We start from the raw sequence: 7,029 nt of genomic DNA on the forward strand, positions 1-7,029 counted from the left end.
CAAAACTGGGCAGTTTTGTCATTTTCTTCTGGCTTCTTATACCTCACATTATGTTTCCAACAAAATAACTAAGAGGTTAAAATGTCTCCTTCCCCTGTGCTGGAGACTTATGCCAGGAAGAACCCACCATCAGGGGAGTAAGACGCTTCTTCTCTCTTTACTTTTTAGATAATGAATTTTCCTCAGGTCAGATTCACTGGGGAGTTATTTCTGGAATCCAGCAATTCCTCCATTTTGAATGCCAGACCTTTGTTATCACCAGCCTTCTGGAGCTGCCTCAGGATGATATAAAGAACCTGTTCTAAGATGCCACGGGTGAAAATAAAAGACATTTGTTAGCCAGCTGTGCTCAGAAGTGTCCTTCCTGATGCATCAGGTGGTTCAGGACATGAACACAGCTCCACTATGAACCCATGGTCCTCCTTTTCATCAACACAAGCTGCTGGATGTTGCTGAGGTGGACTCTGCTCAGAGTCCCATCTTCCTCTCTGGGTTGAGGACACTTCGTGCCCTAAACTAGATCTGCTGCCATCCTCCTGGGAGCCCAGAATTTGGGAGTCAGGCAGTGAGCCCCCATCTGGCCCAGGAAACCTATTTTAAAGAAATTATAAGAAATTCATGGGGCACCTGGGCAGCTCAGTTGGTTAAGCGTCTGACTCTTGATTTCAGCTCAGGTCATGATCTCATGGTTGGTGAGGTCCATCCCTGTGCCGAGCTCCGGGCTGACAGTGGGCTGCTTGGGATGCTCTCTTGCCTTCTCTCTCTCTCTGCCCCTCCCCTGTTCTCTCCCTCTCTCTCTCTCTCTCTGTCTCAAAATAAATAAATAAACTTAAAAAAAAAAAAAAGAAATGCAATAACCATCCCTCCCTAAGCCTGTCACTTTTTTCTACATGTTCTACCCATCTACCTCTGCCTTCTTTCTCACCAGGATCTCAGTTTCCTCCCGTTAGTTCACCTTATTTTTTCTTGTCCCAGTCTCTTTTCCTGGACTCTAAATAAAGCCTTCTTGCTCATGGCCAGCTCTAGTATAGCAAGAACCAGCAGAGGCCTGAGATTCGGGCCATAGCCAGGTTCAAATGCAGGCACTTCTACTTACCAGCTATGAATCCTAAGGTAGAGACTCAACCTTCCTGAGACCCAATTTCCTCTTTAGCAAAATAGGAATAATAGTTCCTACTTCATAGTGCTATTGGTGGATTAACTGGAATCTTTCATGTAGGAAGCCTGGCATATTGTCAGATACACAATCCCTGTTAGTCGGCATTACACCACATAGACCACGTAAGCAGACTCACTGGTGCTCAACAGAGCTTTCTTGAATTAACCTGAAATAAACATTTTCTAGATTTCCAGGCTCCCCGGAAGAATTTCCTCCACTACCCCTATCTCAGTTAAAAAAAAAAAAAAAAAATCAGTGCCTGGCTAGCTCAATTGGTAGTACACACAACTCGTAATCTCGGGGTTGTGGGTTTGAGCCCCATCTTGGATGCAGAGATTACTTGAAAAAAATCTTTAAAAATTAAAACAGTTTTTAAAAAAACAGAAGCTTGAAAAGTGGAGGAGGGATTGGAGAGAGGGCAATGAAGTAAGCCGGATGCAAGAGCCTGGATTGCCTTTGGCTCAGTCTGGGTTTGAGGGAAACCTGGAATTACTGCGATTTCATCACAGCAGCTGGTCCAAGATAAACCTGCCAGAACTGCTCAGAGGCCAGATCTGGATTGCAGTGATAGCTGGGGCCTGCTGAGAAGCAAGGAAAAACTATTTATCTGACATTTTTTCAACCCCAACCAAGAATTTTCTTTGGCTCAAGATGCCACTGGGACCGGTTTTCATTTGCATGGATCTCATATGAGGATCCATGCCTCTGACGGGGGAAGACTTCTTAGAAAGACTTCCATTCCCCAGCCTCCTTTCCACGTGTGCCTTTCTCATGATTCAGAAATAATTATCCATCCAGGAAAACTAATCCCTGAGTTACTTATGCATGGACTGTGCCAGAACCTCACATATAGGTTCGCTCTGATTCAACTCCACACACAGCCTGTGCAGGTCTGAGCATCAGCAAAGATGGCCGCCATAGAACATTTGCCCTCCTTCCAAATTGGCAGCCTTCATGTCACTGAAGCCATGTTAACTGATGTGGCACATTTTAATGCATTTCACTGTCTCAAGCTGTGGCAGCAAATTTAGAGTGTGAATCTTCTTCACAGCTGCTTCTAGAGAGGCGGTCTGGAATCTGCATCCTTGACTCATTGGTGCCAACCAAAAAAAAAAAAAAAAAAACTTGTCCATGTATCATATATGGCTTTCAGTGGCTTTAAGACAGTCCTGTCTGAACTCAAATGCCATTGTTCTTGTAATATGCTTATGAAGACCGCACTTTTCAAACAGGTAGCATTTGGGGAGTGGTATAAATGTTCTAGGAATAAAATAGTGAGTTTGAGAAGTCAATCCAGAATATGTCCAATCGGATTAGCATTATCTGTGTTCAATCAGGTACTTTATTTGAATGAGATGGCCTTACGAGCCTGTTGCATGTCCTGTTGATTTATCATCCTCATCCGTCGCAAGGCAGAGGATACTGCTTTACGAGCCCTTTGGTTTATCATCCTTAGTCAAAGCTAGGCACAAGGATGGACTTGGCTGCATTGTTGTCACAGCCAAAGACTAGAAACAAATGTATCTATCAGGATACATCCAGTCAACGGAATGGCATATATCATTTAAAAAAAAAAAAAGTGATTTCACCGAAAATGTACAACAAGTGTTGTTATGAAATAATTTCCAAGAAATAGAGTTAAATCTGGAAATATACAAGATCCTGGTCATACTGATCATCTCAGGGGAAAGAACCAGGGGCAGAGGGTCAAGAGAAAGAAGTTTCTGTAATTTTTGTATGCTCTTGAGTTTTGTACCTTGCGTTACCCATATACACCATGATAAAATGGTTGGTTTTTCAAAAACTACATTCAGGGTCGAGCCCGAAGAAAGATGGTCAAACTAGCTATATAATTCAAAGAGTTATAATCACAAGAGCTCTCATTTGCTGAGCAATTACTCTGTATCAGCCTCCTGTTAGAGCCACTTACACATTTCATCTGGTTTTCCCTTCAAAGCAATCCTGTGAAGTAGATTTTACCGTCTTCAATTTTAGAAACAAGGACACTGACTCAACGGGTTCAGGAAAGTTGCCCGAGGTTACACAACCCGCACAAGGCTAAGCTGGGATTCAAACTTAGGTCGGACTAACTTTTTCCACTGGTCCCTGCGGACCTTCTCCGATCAAACACTCAATGGGACTGTATCTCATCACTTTGTCCCCAGGGCCTGGCAGAGCACTTGGCACACAGGAGGTGTCTAATACATGCTGAACAGATAATAAACAGAAAGCAAAACAGTGAGAGCAAGACACAGCCAGCAATTCCCTAAGAGGAATTTTATACATGTTTGAGCATCTTGGAATTTGTTTTATCCCCTGGTTTCCTCTATGATTGTTGGAAAAGGCCAACAAGCTCGACCATTCATTTCAGGGTGAATTTGGGACCCAAACGGTTAAACGACCAGCCAATTTGGCTTCCTTGCGGCCTCCCAGCCAAGGAGATGAATGGAATGTTCACGAGGTCGCTTGGCAGGGGTCCACATTCCTATGGGAACGTTGCAGCAGTGAGAGCTTTGGGACACTAAGAGGCAAATGTGTGGGAGTCGTGGGGCAAACTGCAAAGGATCCAAATTCTCAGAAAAATGCATGGAGCTCCATTGGTCCAAGGATGCTCTGCAGAGGACTAGCTAAGTCTCCGCCCTGACTCAGAGGGAAAATAGAGACAGGAGCCAGCACCCATCCAGCTCTCCCCTACAGCTGCCCAGGCCTAGAATGGTACGGACCACTTCCAGCACCACTGCGGATAGGAGTTCATTAGAAGAAACTCATCAGGGAGTCCCACTCCTTTGGCTGATCTTTAGATTCCTTCCATTTTCCGTCTTCTAAAGAAAAGGACTTGAGGGGAATTTGCCCATCCCCCCCCCCCCCCCCCCCGCTTTTCCCTGGCCCCACCCTGCAGCTGCCTCTGTCCTTCCCCATGGAAGAGGACCCAGACCCAATGCATTTTCCTCAAGTACATCCTTGCCCGTAACACACACTCCAGAGACCAGGTGAGTCACTAAAATTCCACATTACAAATCCCTCCAGCTTTTAGAAAGGCCGCATCAGTGATGATGATGATGAACATTGCATTTTCTGTTTAAAATTAGAAACTAGGATGTTCACATTTTCCCTCAAACAGTAGTTCACAAGAAAACTTCTTGTCACCACTCTAAAAAAGAAGTTCAAGCCTAGAGCTGTCCAGACAGAGACTTCTGTGTGGACCCCCCAACATCTCTCATGCCAGTCATCTGGAGAAATTCTCCAGCTCTGAGGAGGGAGCCCTGCGTCCCGATTTCCCTTCCCACTTGGTGGCATTGGTACCAGGGTCTGGTAGTACTTGAGCAGACGCTGTAGTTAACTCAGGCTGTTAAGAAAAGACTCTGTTTTGGGGCGCCTGGGTGGCTCAGTCGGTTGAGCGGCCAACTTCGGCTTAGGTGATGATCTCACAGCTCATGAGTTCGAGCCCCACATCGGGCTCTGTGCTGACAGCTCAGGGCCTGGAGCCTGCTTTTGATTCTGTGTCTCCCTCTCTCTCTGCCCCTAACCCACTCGCATTCTGTCTCTGTCTTTCTCAAAAAAATTAAAAAAAAAAATTTTTTTTTAAAACATTAAAGAAAAAAAAAGAAAAGACTCTGTTTTATCCTGGCGCCATGAGGCTAGGATATGGAGACACTGGAAGCTGTTTGCAAAATGACATCTTTCCATTCCATATCCAAAGGCTAAGAGATAAACCAGTAGGTTGCTGGCTCTGTTAGTGAAGTCTTAACCTAATTAACGCTATGGAAGACAAAACTAGAAGTCTCTCCCAAGGCCAGGAAGCCAGGCTAAGAAGCTTACAAGGAAGGGACCATTCTGGGGAGAAGCAGGAGTAACTAGGGAGGGAAAGAGCATCCTGACTTTGTTGGTACCATGGGGCACCAAAACCTTACAAGCCTTTTAGGACCAGAACAAAAAGAATCAAGGAAATAACACGGCATGGAAATGACACGAATGAGCTATAATGATGAAGTCATCTGCTCTGCTCATAATCCGCCTTCCAGAGAAGCTGCTGTGTTCGCTTGGCCACAAAAGTAGCCTTTGGCTATAGCATCATCTGAACATATGCCTTGCTCCCCACCTCCAGGGATAAATGATCATAAGTGGACACCTAACCCAAATTGAATAAGTCAGGTTCTCTCTCCCAGGGGTTCAGATGTGGGATCCAGAGATGTTGGATGTACCATGTAATTACTTGAATTGAAGAGATGGCATTTGGCAGCAGTGGGTAGCCATCTTTTATCCTGTAGATAGAAAAGCCTGAAACCCCCTCTGTCAAGAGAGAAGGAGGAGAATGAATTGACCAGGTGAACAGAAACAGAGAGAAAGAACTCCTAAAAGACCCAGAGCCTGGCTCCTCAAGGTCCTTTGTTCAGGCCCGGTCACATCCTTGGACTCTTGGAGGCTTGGATTTCCCACGTATTTTTATAATAATCCCTCTCCCTGTTTTCTTGGATTAAGCTAATATGAGTGGGTTTTCATTACTTAGAAGCAGAAGAATACTGGCTAACGCAGAAGCGCAAGCCCCTTAGGCCAAAGTAGGAACAGAGGGAGTTCAGGTAAGATTTGGAAGGTAAGGTTGTCTACCTGAGCAACAGGATGGGATTGCAACATCTTACCTGGTCTGGACCGCCCTCCTCAAACCCCGAAAGGTTTGTTGCTGCTTTCTTACCCAAGTCACACACACACACACACACACACACACACACACACACACACACACACTTTGCAAAGTTTCAAATATAAAAGGATATAGAGGGGCGCCTGGGTGGCGCAGTCGGTTAAGCGTCCGACTTCAGCCAGGTCACGATCTCGCGGTCCGTGAGTTCGAGCCCCGCGTCAGGCTCTGGGCTGATGGCTCGGAGCCTGGAGCCTGTTTCCGATTCTGTGTCTCCCTCTCTCTCTGCCCCTCCCCCGTTCATGCTGTGTCTCTCTCTGTCCCCAAAATAAATAAAAAATGTTAAAAAAAATAAAAATAAAAAAATAAAAGGATATAGAATAAGTACAGAAGTCTCTTATCATACTTACCCAGTCTTAGGTCCTACCTCCAAGATAAGCTTTGCTCATGCCATATTTTATGCTCTCTGAAATGCTGTTAATTGTAAAACACATCCCAATTTTGGAAATGTTAAAAGACAGAATCATATATACTGTTCTGTTGAGTCTATTTCCAAATATTTTCTCAGTACTCCACATTATCAGTAGATTTTTGTATGGTTATTCGTTTTGATCATTAATCGGACTCAATCTAAGCACATTGTTCTGTAACTGCCTTCTGAACAACACTTCTCAGGGCCTTCTCCTGATTTCAGTAAGAGAGTCTGTTCTATCCACTACTGTATCTCCAGGGCTAGAACTGTACCTGCCACATAAGTAGGAAGTCAATGAAGAAAGAATTAACTAATGAATAACCAGCTTCCTTTGCTCTTTTAATGTCAGAGGTCTTTAGTAGTATTTATTTGGGACACCTGGGTGGCTCAGTTAAACATCTGAGTCTTGATCTCAGCTCAGGTCTTGATCTCGAGTTCACAAGTTCCAGTCCCACAATGGGTCCCACGTTGGGCTCCATGCTGGGTATGGAGCCTACTTAAAAAAAAAAAACCCAGTATTTATTCAACCTTTCCCCCATTACAGTAACCATTTTGGTTACTTCCTATTTTTTACCTTTATAAATAATACTGCTGTGAACATCTGGACTCCATTGTGTTTCTGTAACAGCAAAAGAGTTATCATGATTGGGTGCTCACTATGTTACAGATGCTAACATAAGTAATTTATATGCATTAACTTACTTAATATTCACAACAGACTTTGGAGGGTGGTACCATTCCCATTTCCATGTTTCAGATAAC

The 7,029-nt window shown here is 44.3% G+C and overlaps 1 protein-coding gene across 6 annotated transcripts in view; it reads left to right on the plus strand.

Annotated features, from left to right (window-relative positions):
• PARVA (parvin alpha) overlaps positions 1–342 on the plus strand; it is a 192,656-nt gene extending 192,314 nt beyond the window's left edge. For all 6 annotated transcript variants that reach the window (XR_009249771.1, XR_009249773.1, XR_009249774.1 and 3 more), the window contains one exon: positions 169–342. The gene's annotated coding sequence lies outside the window, so the exon portion shown is untranslated. The remainder of the gene's footprint in view (positions 1–168) is intronic.
• The last annotated feature ends 6,687 nt before the right edge of the window (positions 343–7,029 follow it).

The sequence above is a fragment of the Neofelis nebulosa genome, chromosome 10 (assembly GCF_028018385.1).
Source record: "Neofelis nebulosa isolate mNeoNeb1 chromosome 10, mNeoNeb1.pri, whole genome shotgun sequence".
NCBI classification, from domain to species: Eukaryota; Metazoa; Chordata; class Mammalia; order Carnivora; family Felidae; genus Neofelis; species Neofelis nebulosa.